The sequence below is a fragment of the Lissotriton helveticus genome, chromosome 12 (genome assembly GCF_964261635.1).
Source record: "Lissotriton helveticus chromosome 12, aLisHel1.1, whole genome shotgun sequence".
Classification (NCBI taxonomy): domain Eukaryota; kingdom Metazoa; phylum Chordata; class Amphibia; order Caudata; family Salamandridae; genus Lissotriton; species Lissotriton helveticus.
Window position 1 is genome coordinate 497,702,449 of NC_136073.1, and position 21,724 is coordinate 497,724,172.

Below are 21,724 nucleotides of genomic sequence, written 5' to 3' on the forward strand. Positions count from 1 at the left end.
TAAAACTTTCAAAATAAACTCAAGAGAAACTTGTACTCTGCCCGAACAGCTTCCCGTGCCCATTGAAACAGCAGTGGAGCTTCCGAAGTTCCCCTTCATGTGCAGTTGGAGGATGGGGCTACGCTGCTGTCGGCAAGGCCCACTTTCTAGATGCAGCATAAAACTAGTATGGTCGGGCTTACAACACTGCATGTCGCTCACTTATTCATTCATCAACAGTATTGCACGCAAACTAGCCAGTCAAGAGCTGTTCTGCTATAGGCTGGGCTCCATGGCTTTGCTGGTTGTTGGAGTCCTCTTCCTGTAGCGGGCCTCATGATCTGGAGGTTGAGATTGGTCTCCCTTGCAGTCTGACATATTATTGCTTCAACTATTGTGTCTGATGGGTGCAGTAATTGTAGACTTAACAGTGTTATAATGCTTCCAGTAGTGCTCCAGGCTGCTAGTCTGTGTTACGAGTGTTGTATCTACCAGATATCTCCTACCAGTAGCTCACAGAAACCTTCAGAGTAGCTCCCAGTCTTGAGTTCATTTTTAACTAAAGAAGTGTTTTTCCTTTTTAAGTTAAGAAAAGACTGTTGGTTTTACGTTGTCAGGCTACAGATAGCAGAGACTGATAATAAGCAGTTCTCCAATTTAAATAGATGACCGCAGGAAAGCAGTCATCATGTCTACAGGCCACTAGGAGTAGAATTACTGTAAAGACACTTAAAATGAGTTTTATGTATCTGATCAATTTCATTTTCTTCAATCTCAGCGTGTGACAAATCCAAACAGCAGGCCTCTTGCTCCCAGTGGCTGGTAGAACTTCTGCCATATTTAGAACTTTTTTATGGGAGCAATTTGAAGTGCAGAAAAGTTATTAGGAACATTCTTGCAGAATATTTTTCAGCTCTTAACATTTTCTTAATTAAAAAAAATGGTTCATGCAACAGTGCTGCATATGGCGGAAGGTAGGTTCTTTGCCACAACTACATACAACACATACACTCAGTCACCCATACATCCCATTCATACACATGTTCATACATCGCCACAGAACATGCACTCATTGACGCACACGCAGCTCTATCATACTATAGTCACAATATTTTGTTCAAACCATAGTATCCGGGGCAATTGACTTTAGTTTTAAAGTCAATGAGGAGGGGGAGTTTAGTAACAATGCACAAGTTACTTGGCCATCAGTAGCTCATGATTTTCACTGATCAGAAGTTGCTCTAATTGCAGAAAAGGTTGGAACCTCCCCCCCCCCCCGATTAGCTGTTTTGCTAATCAACCAAAGAGCTTTAATAGTTCTCCTTTGTTTTGCTGAGGCCATGTCTGGAGATATGCTGTCTACTGACCTCGCATTGAGATACTTGTGGTTACTGGGATTAGTGGACACCAGTGAACCGTCTCTGCATCCTCCTCAGAGACCCCTTAGTGCTCAGATACTCGCTGTGTACTGGAGAACCATGGCCTCAGATTAACCGCTCCGTTCGTGTTTCTGCTTTTAAAAAGTACTTTAATCCACACAGTTAAATACTTAACCTAAAATTAAGAATGAGCGAAATGAAAAGCAGTCAACATGAACTCATTGACTAGTCTCTGTGTCTCAAACTGTGCAAGACCCCTTCCTAGAGTGTTTTTAACACTGAGATCTAATGTCTCGATTAGTAATATCATTAAGACACGGAGGACCTTGGTACCATGCTGTTAAGCCATATTTTCCGTGCTCAATGGGTTGCTCATTTGAAGCTGATCTATAGTTGGACTGGACCTCTTTTGCAACAGGTTGGATTAGGGAGACATCATTTTTAACTAAAAGAAGTAATAGGTCCGCTGTCAGTCCAGCTGGTAAAGCTCCCATTCCTGATGGGTTGCCAAATGACATTTTGAAATGCAGCCTAGATCTGTGGGTGCCACTGCTGGCCTGTTTTTAAAACATTCTGATTTGCCATTGCATGTCTAAAAACCTAACTTATTGTATTTAGTAAGAGGGATTAGAGATTTTGTTTTTTTCCCCACTTAATGTATTGTGAAGAGCATTTGGATTTTGGTTGCTATGATGATTACTTAGGACACCTTTGCATTAAAGATGAAAACAATTTATATTCTGAGCAACCGTTGCTGATTACAGGTGTTGGATGCTTTCTCCTCACATGACCTTCCCTTCCTCCTAACCTCAGTATTTTTTATTTTGCAGGCCAAGCAGTGGGCTTGGACCCAGGGGCGATGGCCTAAAAAGAGTGCCGACTTCTTGCTTCACATGCTGAAAAACGCGGAAAGTAACGCTGAACTCAAGGTTTGTATACAAGCTTGTTTTCATTCTTCAGGAGCTAGCAAATGACTCCTTTAGACGTTTTTCCCTTCATTTTTTAAGGTTTCGCGCAGACAAAATCTTTTGAGAAGCAGTACGGGGGCTTTGTCCCGCCTGCTCTTCCATTGGCTAGCTCCATAAATGGAGGCTAGCCATTGGAAGAGAGATCTGTCCGTCATTGCCAGAGCAGATTCGTGGGCGTTCCGGCGATGTTTTCGCTCTCCGCCCCTTTGTGACGTCATTCCGGCGGTGGGCGTTTTTTTTTTTTTGGGCCAAGGTTTGCTTTGTTTCATTCCTCCGAAGATGGCGCCGGGGCCCGTCAACTTCTCGCATCTACTGGTACGTTTGTGTGTGTATTGAGAGATAAGGTAGCCATATATACCCGAAGCCCACCTCCCCACCCCCTGCTAGTGTACACGCAATAAACAAGCACACGTTTTGAAGTTCAAATCCCCATGTGATGAATCCGTAGAGGTTACAAGCATAGATGCAGATTGTCAGAAGCGTGTCCATTATTGCTGAACGCCGTTGAGCTATGTCTTTCACTAACAGAATTTTGAGCATTTGCCGGTCCTTTCGAAGCCAAACAGTGGTGCTCATCAGAGTAAACGTGCGAGATTCAAAACCTGGGCAGGGGTCTTCAGTGGCGGGGTCCCTGGACATTATGCACCCTTTTCACAGCTGCATGTAGGCAGTTGCTTTTTTAGGAAGCCTGTGCCCTACTCTTCGTGCCCTTCATCCTTATGTTAACATGAGGCCCCAGGGCCGCTTCGGAGTAGTCATCGGGCGAGTTATTTTTCGGCCTTCAGCACCGGGCACAGCTGGGCTAAGAATAGTGTCCCTGGGCTTGACTAATATGGGGAAGGACAGTGCCCTGACCGGAGTGCCCGCCTGCACTTCAGGCACAGTATTTAAAGTGGCAGGCCTGGTTTGGGGCGAGCTTCGCAGGCCCAAACATGGCCAACAAGGAATCGGCACAGAGCACGTCGGGCCCTTGGGCCAGCCTTGCTGCCTCCAGCAGGAATCGGCGTGGGTCCACAAACTTGGGTCCTGCACTACTGCTAATGCCAGATGTCACTTTCTTAGAACTCTTAAACTGTACTTAAGTAACTGAGCTGCGACGGCATACATCGGTCGAGACGGCATTGTATTTGTTGGTAGTCATTGCTGGGAGTGCAACTCGTGTACCTTCAGACTTGAGCCAGGCTTGTCACACAGGAAGGCCGACAGATGGGCCTGCAGCTGAGGGCCCTGTATCTCTGGCACAGGGCTTACATGGGACACCCCCATGTGGCTGAGACGCCTCTCTGATCCCAGCCCTAGTGCCCTACAGAAGAGGTTTGGGCTTCTCAGGAGAGCCTTGGAATTTCACAACTGTTTTTTAAGTTAACTGTGTCTTTAAGATCTCTTCCTGTCTACAGTGCCTCAGTAGTTAAAATCTACTAACGGTTCTCTTCTGCAAAACTGCTCAGCAGTTTACAAAAGCAGTAAGAGGGGGTTCAGAGTGCACAATCTGAGATGTTTTATGATCAAGAAAAATATATATTTTGAAAAAGGTTTAGTCTAAGCAAAACGTTGATCCTAAGCCACGAACTTTGGAACCCCTTGTGTGTCCGCTTTGTCGGTCTTCCCTTTAAGGTACAAAACAGTATTTTCTTGGAGGTCGAACTGGCAGTTTCAGTACAACAATGTATTCTGTAGTTCGTTGCTGGTGAATTCACCTTAGTGAAGTCGTTGAAGGATCTGATTTGTTCTGTATTTAGAAGTCTACATTGATAGCACAGCATTCGCTGGACCTCATGCTAAACTAAAGAGCTTCTAGAGTACTGCTGAGAAGAGGGGATGTGTGGGGGGAGGGGCTCTGTGTGGGGGGGGGGCTCTGTGTGGAGGGGGGCTCTGTGTGGGGGTGCTCTCTGTGGGGGTGTGTGTGGCATTTGCGAGAGATTAAGCTATTGGCATTGTAAATGACAATGCCATTTATTTATCTGTTCTTAAAACCAACACATAAATAAAAATGTCATTTACAATGCCAATAGCTAACTTTTGCAAGGGCGAAACCGTTGCATTGTAAATGCTTGTTTAAATATGTTTTAAATGTTTGTCAACATAATTGTAAATAGTGTTTGTTTTGTATACTTTTATAACCCTAAAGAAGTCAGATTACGTACAAAGCGTGTTGGCTATCTCATTTAACAAGAGTTGAATAAAGAATACGTTTTAACTTCAAGAGCCTGTGATTGACTTCACCTTGGGAAAACAAGCGAACAGCATTGCATCTTTAAAAAGTCATGTATAAGGATTAACATTGAGATGAACATATGTATCTGAACAACTAGAAAGGTGCGGAGCTATTTTGTGTATATTAAGTTTGAGAGATAAGGGGACTAGATCCTCTTACTCTTTATGGACATAGGGGATTGTGTCTCAAGCTACCGGCACCTTCTATTTGTTGCTCAGGACTTGTATGGCACGTTAGACCAGTACAGAAATTTGTGCTTTGATCCCCTTCCTTGTTGTTATACCATGAAATTGTGTTAGTGTTTGTAGTTTTCAACAGCAATTTATTAATTTATTAAGAAATGTTCTACGTATCTTTGCAGTGCAAATTTTAAAACACAAAATAAGTTCTTAACAAGGATTAGATCCTTGCAAGATTAGAAAGCATATATATTTGGAGGGACACTCGCTTGTTTATCAAAGAAAATATGACAAAACAACGTTAATCATTTCAGGATTTTAGCTGTATGCCACTCAATAATAGAAACTTTAGTTAGGAGGCTGTTTTATGGGAAAACCCCTGCTTTATGTTTAGGAGAAATGAAAAGAGCATTTGTGCATGGTACTGTGGCAGTGGTAGAAAAGGTTTGTGATGATTTGCAGTTTTCATTGGTCCAGAACAGGACTCTAGGGACATGAAGACTTGACATAAGGAGGTGTTGCAGAACAGAACACATGTATTACAGTTGATAGTTTTGATGAAAATTTTACAAAATATAACAAAAGTGTGCTCTGAAAAGCAGAGTATGCTTGTAAATGTTGTTGACACACACACTACAAGATTCAAACACAGAGTGTTGACTTGTATTTAAAAACTGAAAAAGAAAATATTGATAACCAGTAAATGTTTGCTGTGTACTTATTTGTAGAGGAACGCTTTGACTTATCCACACAGCAAGTTATATGTAAGTACTGTTAGGATAAATTAGTGGATATTAATATGCCTGTTAGAGTGGTGCATAACAAGTTAGAACTAGTTCCCATTCCAGAAACAGTTCAAGGTTTAAATATTTGTGAGTCAATTCCTATTCAAAGGAAACATCAATTTCAGACTATAGTCCAAATGGAGATATAAAGACAGGCAAAATACCACCAGCATGGCTGGGGAAAGATCTAAAAGGTAGGGTAGTGTACTGGATTAGTACTGTTTTCTCAAACTGTTCAGCAGGATGCTCAAGATTTTTAAATGGTAATGTTAGGACTATTAGAGGACGAGGATGTGAATATCAATGAATTATTTGATTTAACTTATAAATGAAACCATAACTATGAACATTGTGAATTCTCCTCTAGCACTGAAATACATTTGGAATGAATCTCTCTACTTGATGTCACCTGATTGTAAAGCTGTCGCCTTTGAAAATGTAAGCAAGCATGCCCATCAAGATATCACTTATCAAAACTGCAGATCAGAACTTAAGTCTACATTATTACTACAAAGGTATGAAGAATATGTCATAGTCATGCAACAATGATGCAGAGTGTATATTACTAAATTTGAAACTGATATTACAAACTTTGTAGCTGCAAAAATTCTATTTCAAAAAGAACTTTCACAATTATAGCATTCATATTTGATGAAGAAGTTAATCTAGCCCCTGGACACTACACAATATATTTAAGATGTCAAAGAGGATGGACAGAGTGCAATGAAATACAAATTACATCCAAATCAAGCCTACCTAAAAGGTTACCAAACTCATCTCTGCTAATTCTAGAACCAAAGTTCTAAGGACAATTTAGGATAAGAAAAATGTGGTATTGTGTTCACATATGTACAAATTATGTGTTTATTTCAAAATGAAAGACTCTTTTTAACTGCGGAAAAGGAATTTATAAAACATCACAGGACTACGTTCTGTTTCAGCAGATAAAAACTAAATGGAGGTACTATAATACCAGCAGAATCATCTAAGAAGTCTCTTCACCACTAAAAAAATGACCTCTTTGATTTCTGCTACTTGTACTTAATACTGTGTGTTATATTTTTTGTACATTGACCAAGAACATGTTAGATATAATTTGGCCAAACAGGGATGATGTTTACAAAATAATATCCAAAAATGAAGTATGCTTCATAATTGTTGAACATTTTATACCTCATATAAAAAATATCAGAAACAGTTTTAACATATAGTTGCTTTCATTAAGGTAACTTATCAGCAAGTCACTATTAACAAACTTGTAGGGAGTGGAATGCATAGTATCACATATTTGTAATGATATACTATGCACATTTGTCTATTGATCATTCCTTCGCTACTGTTTGATGATAATGCTTCATATAAAGCAGTGTTGAAAGTAAAGAAGTATGAAAGCTAAAAACAGTAACAAACATAAAAACATTTTTCTATGTTGAACTAAAGTTTTGGTGAAAAAATATTGTGTGTAATTTCAGTTGCCTAATGTTTAAAATGACATTATAATAAATTTTTCTCCGTTTATATTTGTTCGCAATGGTTGGAGTTCGGGATAAATTATGTGTGTCAAATCACTAATCTAATGATGGATTCATCGAGTCACTACTCATATACTCAACCCATCTCCGAGACACTGCAATCACCCACGCAGTATCCATGGAGTCATTCATTCATGTAATGCTGTCCTGTGCAGATTTGATTTTTACAATCCATTTCATGTTTTTCCTCACTGTTTGATGATGATGCTTCATACGGACCACTGTGGAAAGTGAAGAAGTATAAAAGCTGAAAACATTTGACTAATTTGCATTTTGTCACCTAATGTTGAAAATAAAATCCTGATGCATTTTTGTTGTTTATATTTTTTCACAGTGGTTGAACTGCTGCAATCACAAAGGAAAGATAATTAACAAGAATGGTTTTTCACATTCTGCAAAATTACATCCAAAGACTGCTTCCCGGCTGTTACAATGGTGTTAAAATCCATACAGAAGGTAGAAAAATGCTTTAGTTCTGGTGACATTTCACTGAATCTTTCTCCACTTCACTGGAACTTTGTTGCCAGGAGCAGGGGCTGAAGGTACAGAGGCTGATGAACCCTCTCCATTTCTTTCTCTTTGGAATTGTAAATTGCTTCTTGTGGTATGTTTTCAAGTGGTACAACGTACTTGTTGTACCACATGTATATATAGTTGCTCTGCCCTGAGATAATGTCTTCTCACATATGATGTACTTCACCAATTTAGCTGTGGTCTTTAATTCACCAGATGGAATAGTGAAAAAATACCAAGCTATGGTTTGTTTATTCATTGGTGGTTCTTCATCAGAAGCCTGTTCATGTGCAGCTGAATCCTCCTGCTCTTCAACAACTTGAACCAGTTGTAGGACTCCCACACATATATAGCCCCCTGGGGTCGTTTCAAAGGTGCCAAACTGCAACAATTGGTTGTCCAGGTCTGCCTCATTCAAAAGCATCCAATGGCCGCATCCAATGGCCGCATCCGCGGTGGCGGGGCACACCTACCGTGATTTTCAAAATTGCATCATGCCACCGCAATGATCATTCCCATTGGCTCTAGGGCATGCTCCATAGCGGTGATGCACCGCAGGGGCCCGGTGTGTGCTACCATGATGGTGCATTTTCAAAAGCATCTAATGGCTGCCTCCGTGATGGCGGAGCGCGCCTATCTCGATTTTCAAAATTGCATCATGCCACCGCAATCATCGTTCCCATTGGCTCTAGGGCATGCTTCATGGCGGTGATACACAGCCGGGGCCAGGCGGTAGCTATCGTGATTTTGGTGTCATACAATGACATGAAGCACCGCGATTTGGGTGGCGGAGCATGCCAACTGCCATTTGGGCATGTCTCCATGCCAATGACTACCGCACCAGTGTCGGGGGGGTGCTGGTGACACACCGCCGGGGCCAGGCTGTAGCTACCATGATTTGGGTGCCATACAATGACATGAGCCACCGTGATTTGGGTGGTGGAGCATCCCAACCACCATTTGGGCATGTCTCCATGCCAATGACTACTGCGCCTGTGTCAGGGGGGGTGCCAGTGACACACTGCCGGGGCCAGGATGTAGCTACCACGATTTGGGTGCCATACAATGACATGAGGCACTGTGATTTGGGTGGCGGAGCATGCCAACCACCATTTGGGCATGTCTCCATGCCAATGACTACCACACCTGTGTCAGGGGGAGTGCTGGCGAAACACTGCCGGGGCCAGGCTGTAGCTACCACGATTTCGGTGCCATACAATGACACCAGGCACCATGATTTGGGTGGCGGAGCATGCCAATCGCCATTTGGTCTTGTCTCCATGCCAATGACTACTGCACCAGTGTCAAGGGGCTGCCGGTGATACACCGCCGGGGCCAGGTAGTAGCTACCACGATTTGGGTGCCACACAATGACATGAGGCACCCTGATTTGGGTGGCAGAGCATGCCAACTGCCATTTGGGAATGTCTCCATGCTAATGACTACTGCACCTGTGTAAGGGGGGGTGCTGGTGACACACCGTCGGGGGGCAGGCGGTAGCTACCACGATTTGGGTGCCAAACTATGGCAATGGCCATCGGGCACACTTCGACAGTGCACAGTGGCCACATGGTGAAGAGCACATCATTGTGCACACAATGCAAATATTCCATTGACTCCACTTGTGCCTACACATGCCATGGTTATGTATGTGTGACGTACATTGGTCTGTAGTCCCTGACATGTCACAAATAAATCGTATGATTGATGAGGTAGGACAGTGTTGTAGTGGACTCTACAATGTGTACACATATCAATCTGTTGAGGTGCAGTGATGACCTCGGCAAGGCTTGTCTCACTGTATGATGTAGTTACTTACTTGTGCTTTTCTGTCTGCTCATACACGCAATTGTCAGTTCACCGCCAACTGTGGTCATTGTGTTGTGGATGTGTGCCAAGTTTGAATGATGCATTGAGGTGTGACAGGTACATCAGCTAAGTATGAGACAGTGGTGTTGAATTTTTACACATTGGCTGAATGCCACGCTCTCAGGTGTGCACATGTGAAATGTGGCCATATCACTATGTGCATTCACATTGACCTATGTGGTGTTTGAGGCACTTGTGTATTGTGAATAGAGAGGTGTGCCCTTTGTGTAGATCAAACGTCCACCCATGTAACCTGGTATGTCACTTAATTATCAAGTCAGTCTTTGTTTTTTCAGAACGTGATAGGCTGTGGCCATCCCATGATGGATTTCATTGACATGTGTCCCCTTTCATCTCAACTAGGAGGAGGCCAAATCTGATTTGTCACTTGACACTGCTGGAGGACATGGAGGATGTGGCAATCATTTGCATATTCCGTCTAGATAGAGCCAACCCGAAGACCCTTTGTGATATGTTGGAGCCCCGCCTGCAGCCTCGCCGGACATATCAAACAGCTTTCACCCCATCTTCTAAAGTGATGGCAGCCCTCCATTTTTTTGCCACTGAATCGTTCCAGGAGACAGTGGCCAGCGCTGGTGGGTTGTCTCAACCGATGTTCAGCATGGTGCTGCGAGATTGACTATCCGCCATGATGATATACAAGGGCCGATACATCCATTTCCCCAGGGGTGCTGAATTGCCAGCTGTGAAGGGAGACTTCTATCCCCTTGGGCACATCCCCCATGTTGTTGGTGCCATAGATTGCACACATGTCGGTCTTGTGCCACCACAGGCAAGTGAGCACATATTTCGTAATCGCAAACATTACCACTCCATCAATGTGCAGGTGGTGTGCCTGGCAGATATGATCATCTCACATGTGTGTGCTAGATTCCCTGGCTCAGCCCATGACTCTTACATCCTCCAAACAGCATTGTGCCCCAGCTGATGGCTAATCTGCTTCCCGAGCGTGCGTGGATTGTGGATTAGTATGCCTAGTCGTATGGCATGCTGGGTGCGTGACCTGCTGCCCTCTACCTGTGCAACATTGCAATGTCTATTTGTCATACCTAGGTGACTCTGCATATTCCAGCCGTCCATGGCTGCTGAGCCCACAGCGGAATCCCAGGACATCGGCTGCTTTCCGCTACAATGAGGCCCATGGGAGGACACGTCGTGTGGTGGAGCGTACTTTTGGTCTGCTGAAGTCATGTTTCCGCTGCCTGGACAAAACCGGAGGTGCACTGGCATACTCGCCTGGGAAGGTGTGTCAGATCATAGTGGCATGCTGCATGCTCCACAACCTGCCCATTTGCAAGGAGATTCCCCTGCTTCTAGATGATGATGAGGACCATAGGCCTCTGCCTGCACAACAACCTGAGTCCAGTGATGAGGTCAGTTGAGAGGAGGAAGGTGGTGACATGCTTCAACAGCTCATCACCCGCTACTTCACTTGAAGGTGGGTGATGATGTACAACATATACATTGTCTGGTGATATTGCTGTTGCCGTGAAGGGCTATGTGCGAATGGTAAAAACAGCCAGTTGTCAAGTCATTTGTGTATGGATATGTGACTGAGACATGTCATCTCTGACCGTATACGGGACATGTATGTTGACACTTGTTGCCCATTGTGTTGTCTGCATGTTGGCTTATGTAGATGGTCGGTGTTGTGTAATGTCGTGATGCCACACTCACACCAATGGATGTTGTTCTGTTGTGTTTCTCTAGGAGCATCAAACTTATCCTTGCCTACATACAGTACATACTTCTTATACATTATGGACATGTTGAAGACTGTACATTCTGCACTAAAGATAAAGCTGAAACAAAAAAGTATGTAAGGTATTTTATTTTCAAAGTTGACATGTGAGTGGGGGGTACAATTTTACATAGAGGTGGTGATGGAGCAGTGAGTTGACAGTCATGGTAAATGAGATGAAAGAGTAGATACCACATTGATGTGGTGACCCAGTCCAACAGACAGATGCCATTCACAAAGCAGTGTGCGGAAGGACAGTCCAAACAGTCAACAAGACAGGAAGAGGGTTGCCATCAGGGCTAGCTCCATTACTGGTGTTTGGCAGGAACTTTGCCTCCAGAGACTCCCAGGCTCTTCTTAGGATGGCCACTTGGTCGCTTGGCTAGGGGGGGGCCCTGCTGTGGTGCCAGCGGCGTCTGAGGACTCACCCCTCTCTGTGGCCACAGGGGAGGATGGTGAACTGTCATCCTGCAGCCCTCCAGAGCCCTCCAGAGTGGGGTGGAGGTATTGGCCTGTCCCTCAGTAACGCCACTTGCTGGCCCATGAGGTCCACCAATTGTCCAATGCGGGTGTCGATGGACCTCATCAGCAGGATAGGCTCGCGTAACAGGTCGTCCGACCGGCCAGTTTGTCCCTGGGCCTGTTCATATGCCCCAAGGACTCTGGTGATGTCTTCTAGGGATGGGGTCCCAGCCTCCTGGTGTCTGGGGTTGACCCTGGCCCTCCCACCTGCCCTGCTGCCACAGACCTGTTGTCTCGCCACTGTGGGTCCCCGCACACTCTCCCTGCTGTCCTCAGGTATAGGGTGGTCATCCTCTGGAACAGGGAGGGTGTTGCAGGTGGCACTGGTGGTGGAGGCGGTGGTGGTGGTGGCTGTGGATGCACAGGCCGTAACAGCAGGGGTCTGCTGTGCAGTTGGTGTTGCAGCAGATGTGGTGGTGGGGAGGATGGGGTCCTGGGACCTGTTACTCCCTGGCACACCAGATGGGCCGGCCTCGAGCTCATCATCCTGAAAATCCTGGGTGTCTACATCTGAGAGTCCATGTACCGGGGGGAGACTGGCTCTGCAGGCCGTTAGTGTGGTCATCTGTGGATTAAATGGGAAATGGTCAATGTTGTGCATTCTGCAAGCATTGTGTTAGCTGTGTGTCATCCACTGTCTTTACACTACACAATTGACTGATCTTCACATCATTTTCTATGTGCACTACTGTGCCTCCTAACATGGTGCAGTGGTACATACATTACTTGTACATGGTGTGAGGTATCTATGCATACCATGCAACTCGTGCAGAAATCATGTTCACAGGGACCTGTTGCCATGTAGGGACCAGCACAACATCTTTTCATTGTTGTCTCCTTGTTGATTTGTCTGACCTGGCAGACGTCACATCTAGCCATGGACTGACCATTGTATTGTCCTGCATAACTTTGTCCTGTCATGTACATATCTTGACACACATGCTTTCTAAATAGTGAAAAGGTCCTTGTTGATTGTGCCCCATGGCAATGCACTCATCAGCGTGTGCTGTGCATGGTTGTGCCCAGTCTTCCTTGTGCATATGCATTGGTGTGTGACTCTTTGGTAGCTTTGACAGTTCCCTTTGCTTACCTGTGTGCAAACTGTGCATGTCAAGCGGGATCGGTGTGCATATTTGTGCAATGAGAGGGCTGGTGTTGCCATATGGCACCATTTCATTAGTGACAAATGTGTGGGTGCACGTAAAGGCTACTTACCTGTTAGGTCCTCACATTTGGATTTGTGGCGTGGCACATTTGTGTCTGCATGGTGGAGGATTGCATTCTATTCAGTGGTGTCATGAGACAGGAGAATATGTCTACTTACCTAGTAATTTGGTTGTGGTGGTCCATCATATGACGCATGCATCTGTGTGGTATACTGGGGGACATGTGTACATGCTGGGAATGGTATTGCAGTCCTTCCACCCCCAAACAGGCCTCCCAGTGAAGATGGCTACCTACCTGTTAGGTGAAGGTGAACAATGCAATTGCTGCCACATGCTTATGGGTGGGGGAGTCTTTCATCCTGCTGGGGTGTGGGACAGAAGGCATGGTAGGAGTAGTAGTGCAGGCCTCCCACCCACACACAGCCATCCCAGGGAAGATGGCTATCTACCTGTTAGGTCATTTGGTATATTGCAATGGCTTTCAAGTGCTTGTGGGTGGGGGAGTGCTCCATCCTGATGGGATGTGGGACAAGGGTACCTGGTGGGAGTTGTAGTGCTGGCTGCCTGTACACATGCTCCCATGGTAATATTGCTAGCTATGTTTAGGGTAAATGGGAGTGAGTGAATGTTGGATCTGTGAGACAGGTTTTTGTGGATGTGTGGTGCAGATGGATGGGATTTGTCTTGGGTGGTGTGGCTTTGTGGTTGTGCAATACAGTACATATTAGTGTGTTGGTTATTATTTGTTTGCACTTATCAGCCTCCACTCCCCTGGATACTCCGGTGAGACTCTCAGGATGCAGTATGGCAAGCACCTTCTCCTTCCATGGTGTACATGTTTTTGGTGAATGGGAGGGCCACTGCCAGGCCGGTTAGCCAGCTCCCAGTTTTTGCTCCTCCTCTCTTTGACAACACTCTTCAGGTCATGCCACCGCTTCATGATCTCCTTCTTGGATCGCGGGGTGGTCCCTACTGCATTGACCCTTTGTACTATCCTTTCCCACATTTGAGTCCTTGTGGCTAATGGTGCCTGTTGGACCATGCTACCAAACAGTTGATGTTCCACTCTGACAATCTCATTTATTATGACTGTCAACTCTCTGTGAATTTGGGCATTTTATGTATGGACATGGTGTGTGGTGCGCAAAGGGTTTGTGGGTGGTGGTGTGTGAGGTGTGTTATGTGCTGGGGGCTTGTTGGTGCTGGTGTGATGTGGTGGTGGTAGTGGTGTTGGGTGTGCTGTGTTCTTTTGCCTCTCCTCTCAGATCTGGTGGATGCCCTTCTCTTCTGGAGTATTGCAAATGATTGTGGTCAGAGAAGGGGTTGGTTGTATACTCAGCTATATGGGCGTGTCCAAATGGGGTATTCCTGTCAGGTGTGATGTGGGTCAAGTCAAGTCAAGTCAAGTTAAAATTTATATAGCGCACTACTCACCCAGAGGGTCTCAAGGCGCTTGGAGGAGGGGGTGTTCGTTACTTATCAAATAACCAGGTTTTGAGTTGTTTTCTGAAGGAGAGGTGGTTCTGTGTGAGGCGGAGGTGGGTGGGGAGAGAATTCCATGTTTTGGCCGCTAAGTAGGAGAAAGATCTCCCACCCATGGTGGATCTTTGGATGCGTGGAATCGTGGCGAGGGCTTGATTGGACGATCAAAGTTGGCATGTGGGGGTGTAGAAGGTCAGGCGCGTGTTTAGGTATATAGGTCCTAGGTGAGAGAGGGCTTTGTGTGCGTGGGTGAGGAGACGGAACGTTATTCTCTTGTTGACGGGGAGCCAATGGAGGTCTCCCAGGTGGCCGGATATGTGGTTGTGGCGGGGGATGTCTAGAATGAGTCTGGCGGAGGCGTTCTGAATGCGTTGTAGTTTTTTCTGTAATTTGGCTGTGGTTCCGGCGTAGAGGGTGTTTCCGTAGTCCAGTCGGCAAGTGACAAGTGCTTGGGTGACCATCTTTCTTGTTTCGGTGGGGATCCATCTGAAGATTTTTTTGAGCATACGTAGGATGTTAAAGCATGATGATGAGATGGCGTTGACTTGTCTGGACATCGAGAGGGAGGAGTCCAGGATGAAGCCCAGGTTGCGTGCGTGGTCCGTTGGATTGGGTGCGCTGCCCAGGGCCGGTGGCCATCATGAGTCGTCCCAAGCGGAGGGGGATGATCCTAGGATGAGGACTTCCGTCTTGTCTGAATTCAATTTTAAACGGCTGTTCTTCATCCACTTGGCTACGTCTTTCATCCCTTTGTGTAGGTTGGTTTTGGCGGTATTAGGGTCTTTGGTGAGGGAGAGGATCAGCTGGGTGTCGTCTGTGTAGGAAATAATGTTGAGGTTGTGTTGGTGCGCGATGGATGCGAGGGGGCTCATGTAGACGTTGAAGAGGGTGGGGCTGAGTGATGAACCTTGTGGTACGCCGCAGATGACTTCTGTGGCCTCTGATCTGAAAGGGGGGAGGCGGACCCTCTAGGTTCTTCCTGCGAGGAACGAGATGATCCAGTCTAATGCTTTTCCTTGTATTCCGACGTTGCTGAGGCGTTGTATAAGGGTGCTATGACAGACCGTGTCAAATGCTGCAGAGAGGTCCAGAAGGATGAGGGCAGCAGTTTCTCCATTGTCAAGTAGTGTTCGAATGTCGTCTGTGGCTGCGATAAGGGCGGTCTCGTGCTGTGTTTGGCTCGGAAGCCAGACTGTGAAGGGTCGAGGGAGCCGTTGGACTCGAGGAAGGCGGCGAGTTGATTGTTGACGGTTTTCTAAATGACTTTGGCAGGGAACGGGAGGAGCGAAATGGGGCGGTAGTTCTTAAGTTCGGTGGGGTCTGCTGTTGGTTTCTTCAGGAGGGCGCTGAGTTCGGCATGTTTCCAGCTTTCCAGGAAGGTAGCGGTGTTGAGGGAGCAGTTGATGAAATCCCGGAGATGGGGTGCGATGATGGAGTTGGCTTTGTTGAAGATGTGGTGGGGGCATGGGTCGGTTGGCAATCCGGAGTGGATGGAGTTCATCAGGCAGATGGTGTCTTCAGTGCTGATTGGGTTCCAGGCACAAAAGGTGGCGGTGGGGGGCTTCAGTTCGGAGGAAAGGGGGGTGGGTTGATCGCCAAAGCTGTTATGTATGTCAGCGATTTTGCTGTGGAAGAACGAGGCTAGAGAGTCGCAGAGGTCTTGAGAGGGAGTGATGTCGTTGGTGCCGGCGCTGGTATTCTTTGACGATGTTGAAAAGTTCCTTGCTGTTGTAGGCGTGGTTGTCGAGTTGATCTTTAAATGCTGATTTCTTGATGGATCTGATCAGCTGATGGTGTTTGCGGCTGGCGTTCTTGAGGGCGGTCATGCTGTTAGTGGTTGGGTTTTTTCGCCAGGCCTTCTCGAGGGTGCGGCAGTTCTTTTTGGAATTTCTTAAGGTCGTCATTGAACCAGGGGGCTTTTTTGCTACCTGGCTTGTTTTGAAGGTTTTTCAAGGGTGCTAATTTGTCAGCGCTGTGGGTGATCCATTGTGTGAGGCGGATGGCTGCTTGGTTTGGGTCCGATGATTTGGTGGGAGGGTTTTGGTATAGCGATGTGGTGAGCTGGTTGGTGGTAATTTTGTTCCAGTTTCTACGGGGCATTTGTTGTGGGTGGTAGTGGGTCGTAGTCTTTCGGTAGTTGAAGTGGACGCAACTGTGGTACGTCCAATGGAGTTCTGTGACGTGATTGAAGGAGACGAGCTTGCTGGAGGAGAATATTGGGTTGAGCGTGTGTCCGGCGTGGTGGGTGGGGGTGTTTACCAGTTGTTTGAGTCCGAGATTGGCGAGGTTGTCCAGAAGGGTGGTGGTGTTGTTGTCGTTGTTTTTCTCCAGGTGGAAGTTGAGGTCTCCTAGTAGAATGTATTCTTCGGAGGGAAGGGCTGTGGGCTGATGAAGTCTGTGATGTCTTCTTTGAATTGTGTGCGTGGTCCTGGTGGTCTATAGATGAGGGTGCCTCTGAGTGTGGTCTTAGGGTCGGTGTGAATTTGGAAGGGAAGGTGTTCGGCGGTTGCGAGGTTGTGGTCGGAGCTGGTCGTGATGTGGATGGTGTTCTTATGTACGATGGCGATGCTTCCTCCTGTTTGGTTGATGCGGTCCTTTCGGATGATCTTGTAGCCGTCCAGGATAGCTATGGCGATGTCGGGTGCTGATTAGGCGTTCATCCATGTTTCTGTAAGAAAGGCGATGTCCGGAGATGTCTAGTAGGTTCCAAAGTTCGGTAGCGTGTTTGTGGACCGAGCGGTGTTTAGCAGGATGCACTTCAGGTGGTTAGTGTCGGAGCTCTGTTTGGCGTTTGTGTGTTTAGTGTGGGTCCTGATGCAGTCGAACTTGCAGGAGTGGCAGGTGAAGGGTCCATGGGTGTGTCCTGGGGTGGCTTGGTGGCAGTCTGGGAGGCGTCCTGTGTTGAGTGCGGATAGGGTTGCGGCATCGTACGTTATGCGGGTGGAGTGGATTTTGTGGGGACCAGAGGGTCTGGCGCTGGGCGCGGTCCAGGCACGGACGGGCGTAGACGGGCTTACCTTAGGCGCACCTTCTGCATGCATGGGGCGCATTCGCAGCGCGTTAACGCTGCGCGTATGTTGCTCTGACATAAGTGAATAGTGAGGGGGAGGAGCGAGGGAGGAGCAGCTGGGAGGTGGGAGCGGGGTGGAGAGACGGGCTGGGAGGCACAACAACAAAATGGCAGCAGAAACAAAAGCGAAACCGGACGAGATAGGGGCAATCTGGCAATAGTATGAATATGGGCAGTGGCACCGGCACAATCAGGCACAAAATACCGATACAAGCAATGCGAGCAAATATGGGCAGGCACAATTAATTATATAATCAATGCGAGCAAATATGGGCAGGCACAATTAATTATATAAGCAATGCGAGCAAATATGGCAGGCAAAATTAATAATATAAGCAATGCGAGCACAATCAGGCACAATTATTTCTGGAAGCGATGTGCAGTATAGCGCTACGATACCGAGTTCACCAGGGAGCGTGGGGAGCGACCGCTTCTGCACAAGTCAGTACGGGTGTTGTCCTGGGAATTGTATGTTTCTTTTTGGCATGTGTTTGTTTCATTGGGATGGGCTTGGTGAATTTGGGGGGCATGGCTAGTTTGCTGTGTGCAATATTTGGCCTTATTGTGGGGTTTTTGAATCGTCCGCCATGTTTTTTACGGATCGTCCACAGCGGTGGCTATGCTGCAGCTCTTCTGCTGGCTCTCCCATTCATTCCAGTATGCGACTGCGGCGGTCGGAAACAGCAGATCGTACCGCAGGACCATCGGGGATATCCTAATTTCTCATGTGGTGTCTCTGCTATGCTTGCAGCAGGTAGTTGATTTGCCACTGTGTTTCCGACCGCCGCGGTCGGTTTTTGGAAATCACCGCCCTCGACGGGAGGTTTTTCTTGGGCCGCTTCTGCCGCGGTCTCTTGGCGGTTGATCCTAATTTGGCCCCCGGTTTTTCCACGGTCCCGGCGGGCGGATGTTTTCTGCTTCCATGGCGGTCGGGGTGATTTTCTGGCCACCATCATAATGGGCCCCTAGATATTTAACTTCATGCCACAGGTTTATTTTCTGCACCATCTACTATGGTGTAACAGGGCAATTAAATAGATCAAATGGCTTATTTTTATTTCCCAATACCCTTTTTGGCTCGGAGCACACATGTTGTGGTACTGGTTAGCAGTGTAAAAGGACAAGATTCCTAATACAGGCAAAAAGAGGGCCAGGAGAAATGCAAAACATTTGGGGTGACCAGGCAGAAAAGCTGAATTTAATACAAAACAGCCCTAAGGTTTTTCATTTCTGCAAGTCTTCTCTATTTTGAGCTCTTCTTCAGCCTATGCATTCTCATGCAGTCCTTGGATGATACAGTTGACATGGTAGAAAACTGAACTTTATAAATACTTCTAATCTCCTTAAGCATTGAGGCAATCCCCAAGTCCTATATGATGATGTACGCTCATGAATCATTCAAAATGTCACTTAGGAAACCCTTCCCCCTACATTAAAAATCATTACTAATCACCTTCTTTTTCGTAAAACCCTCAAGACTTTTCTTTTTAGCAGCAGCTAGTCTTTTCACTTGTCTCAGTTACTGCAAACGATCGTGCACAGGACAGTCTCATTCACTGGCAAAAGCGCAGAGATACCCCTTCGGGGGTCTATTCAGGCGCTATAAAAGCACATAAATAAATAAATAAATTCATTCAGTTGGCTTCTCTGACTTTCTTCACAGACTTTCTCTGAAAAGGTTAAGATTGTTTTGCCTCTATTTTTATTATATCAGTTTTTCTTAAAGATTTAATTTTAGACAGCTAATACATTTTTACTTTTTATTAACTTGATTTTGATGGTAAAGTCTTTAAACCCTTTACTGTTATAAGATTGTTGCATTTTTATTGAATTATTCACCTTATAAAAATATCACATTATGTTTTTCACGGCCTTCAGAATGGAGTCAAGAATAGAAGTATTACAGGTAACTTCTGTAGTGCACTGATTTGAAGAATACTAGCTGATAAACCATCATGGCCACTGGCAAAGAGCTCTTGTTGCTAATATTAAAGCAAAAATGTTAATTATGAACGAAGGGACTCTTCTAGAACAAAATGTATGCTAGACTTACACAGACATCTTTTGACTATGCTGTAAATGTATGCGTGTGGTGCTAGACAGCTTGATTCCAAGCCAGAGCTGAGGATAAATCAGAATAGTGCGTTATCTCCATAGTTATGGCACATTCCTACTCTCTCCATGTCATGCAACTCAGCGCAGCAGATTTAAGTGATGTGCTGCATTGTGTAACAGGTTTGTAAATCTGGGCCATAGGGCTACATGTATCAGAATTGTAAATTGCGAATACCTAATTGTGAATTTCTGAGAATCACAATTAGGTAATCGCAATTTACAATGTATGAAACTCAAAGAGTTTCATGTAGCAATTGCTAGGGGGTCGCAAATTGCACTACCTCATTAATATTAATGAGGTAGATCGCCCTCTAGGAATAGCAAATATCATGGGGATGGCTGCCTGCTGGGGTCAGCAGACCACAATGTTCGTGCTTGCTTTTACAAAAAGCATTCATTTTTTTATAAAGCAGCCTATTTTCCTTCAAGGAAAACGAGATTTGCGAATTGGTGGTAATATACAAATGTTTTGTGACCGCTTTCACGGTCACCAAACATTCATGCATACCATTTGGGTTCAGTATTTGGAAGGGATGCCCTAAACACCCCCCTTCCAAATTCCGAATTGCAAACCCGTTTTGCGATTCAGTAACAGATTACCGAATAGCAAATTAGGGTTTGGAACATGGCAAGAGCATATTTTGTTTTCGCAAATGAGCTGATTCTAAGAATCATTGTACCAGCGCTATTTTAAATCGTTGTACCAGTGCATTCTTTTAAATACTTTCTCTGGGGCATTCACAAATTAGGGGCATTCACAAAATAGCTATATATTTTTTAAGTACACTCGCTGCTTCTGCAGGTGAAACTTGGGGCCTCCGGTCTGCTGCGGCTTGTCGTTTGCACAGAGGGGCTCCTAGAAACTCACCCTACCTAGGATTCTTCCGGGAGGAAATGGCGGAGGTCAAAGGTGCACTTCCGCCCAGCAATAAAAGGGCAAGCTGAGCAGGACACGCAGTGGACATGCGCAGCAGATGCACCACTGGCACGCCAAAGGCAAGCCCGTCTGCACCCGTACACATCCAGAACACGGCCAGGATCAGAAATGCTGCCTGTTTCAAACCAGGTCCATCATATTCCAAAGAGGCAATCCTAGCATGTAACACAAATAAGGGTAAGTGTCTAGCGCATCTACACCCTGATAAAGTAGTAGGCCCATTAACCATACTGAAATGCAGATACAAACTCAATCATGAACTCCCTAAACAGGTCACCTTAGCTGACCACGAGCAACTAAGAAGCAGCCTAGTTAATGCTAGATCCCGAGCCAAAAACACGCTAAACATCTACGACACCCTCACAAACCTAAAATTAGACTGTCTCTTTATAACAGAAACCAGGTTAAAAGACTACTCAAACCCTTACGTTTTGCAAGCCCACCCCCAGGATATACTATATCCAGACAAGATAGAGCTAAGCAAAGAGAAAGGGGACTAGCAATAATATACAGGAACACTTTGAAATGCTCCACATTTGACATTGCAGATTTAAAAGAGGCAAAAAGTCCTGGTTTCTGCCTCTAACTAGATAGACTAAGGTCCTTTGAGGGAGCCCTGATCTACAGACCCCCAGGATCCAGCCTTAAATTCTTAGATTCCTTGGGGGAAACCATGAGCTCACTGGTGGTTAGTTACTCCAATATCACCATTCTAGGAGACTTCAACCTCCACTTGGAATCAGCTGATACCCCAAGAGCAAAGAACTTTGCAGAGATCACAAACACCCTGGGACTGAACAACAGATTGAAGGGCCCACACACTATGCAGGACACACACTGGATGGACTCTGCACCAACTCCACCACTCTAAAAGTGGACCCCCATATAACTATAACGTGGTCGGATCACATGCTGATCCCATTCAGGATTGACTACCCCAATAAACATCCCAGGAAAAACTCCATTCAACCCGATCTTAAAACAGGACGAGATTGGAGAAAAATGCTAACTAACCCTACCCTATATGTAACAGTAGAATCAGATAAACCCTCTTAATAGGGGACCCATCGACAAATATTGACATGTTTAATGACTGGATGACCTCAGTAGCCAATACCCTGATGCCTCCCGCCCCACACAGTAAAAGACTCCTAAATAAGAACTCCGCCTCATGGTTCACCCCATGCTTGAAGAGCTACAAGGCCAGTGCAAAAAACTCGAACGCACATGGAGAAAAAACTATAGTCAAGT

The 21,724-nt window shown here is 45.8% G+C and overlaps 1 non-coding gene across 1 annotated transcript; it reads left to right on the plus strand.

The window, feature by feature from the left end:
- The first annotated feature begins 2,042 nt into the window (after positions 1-2,042).
- On the plus strand, positions 2,043-2,107 carry LOC144801103 (small nucleolar RNA SNORD58). Its single transcript, XR_013604979.1, has one exon. It is a non-coding gene; the product is annotated as a small nucleolar RNA SNORD58 (small nucleolar RNA).
- The last annotated feature ends 19,617 nt before the right edge of the window (positions 2,108-21,724 follow it).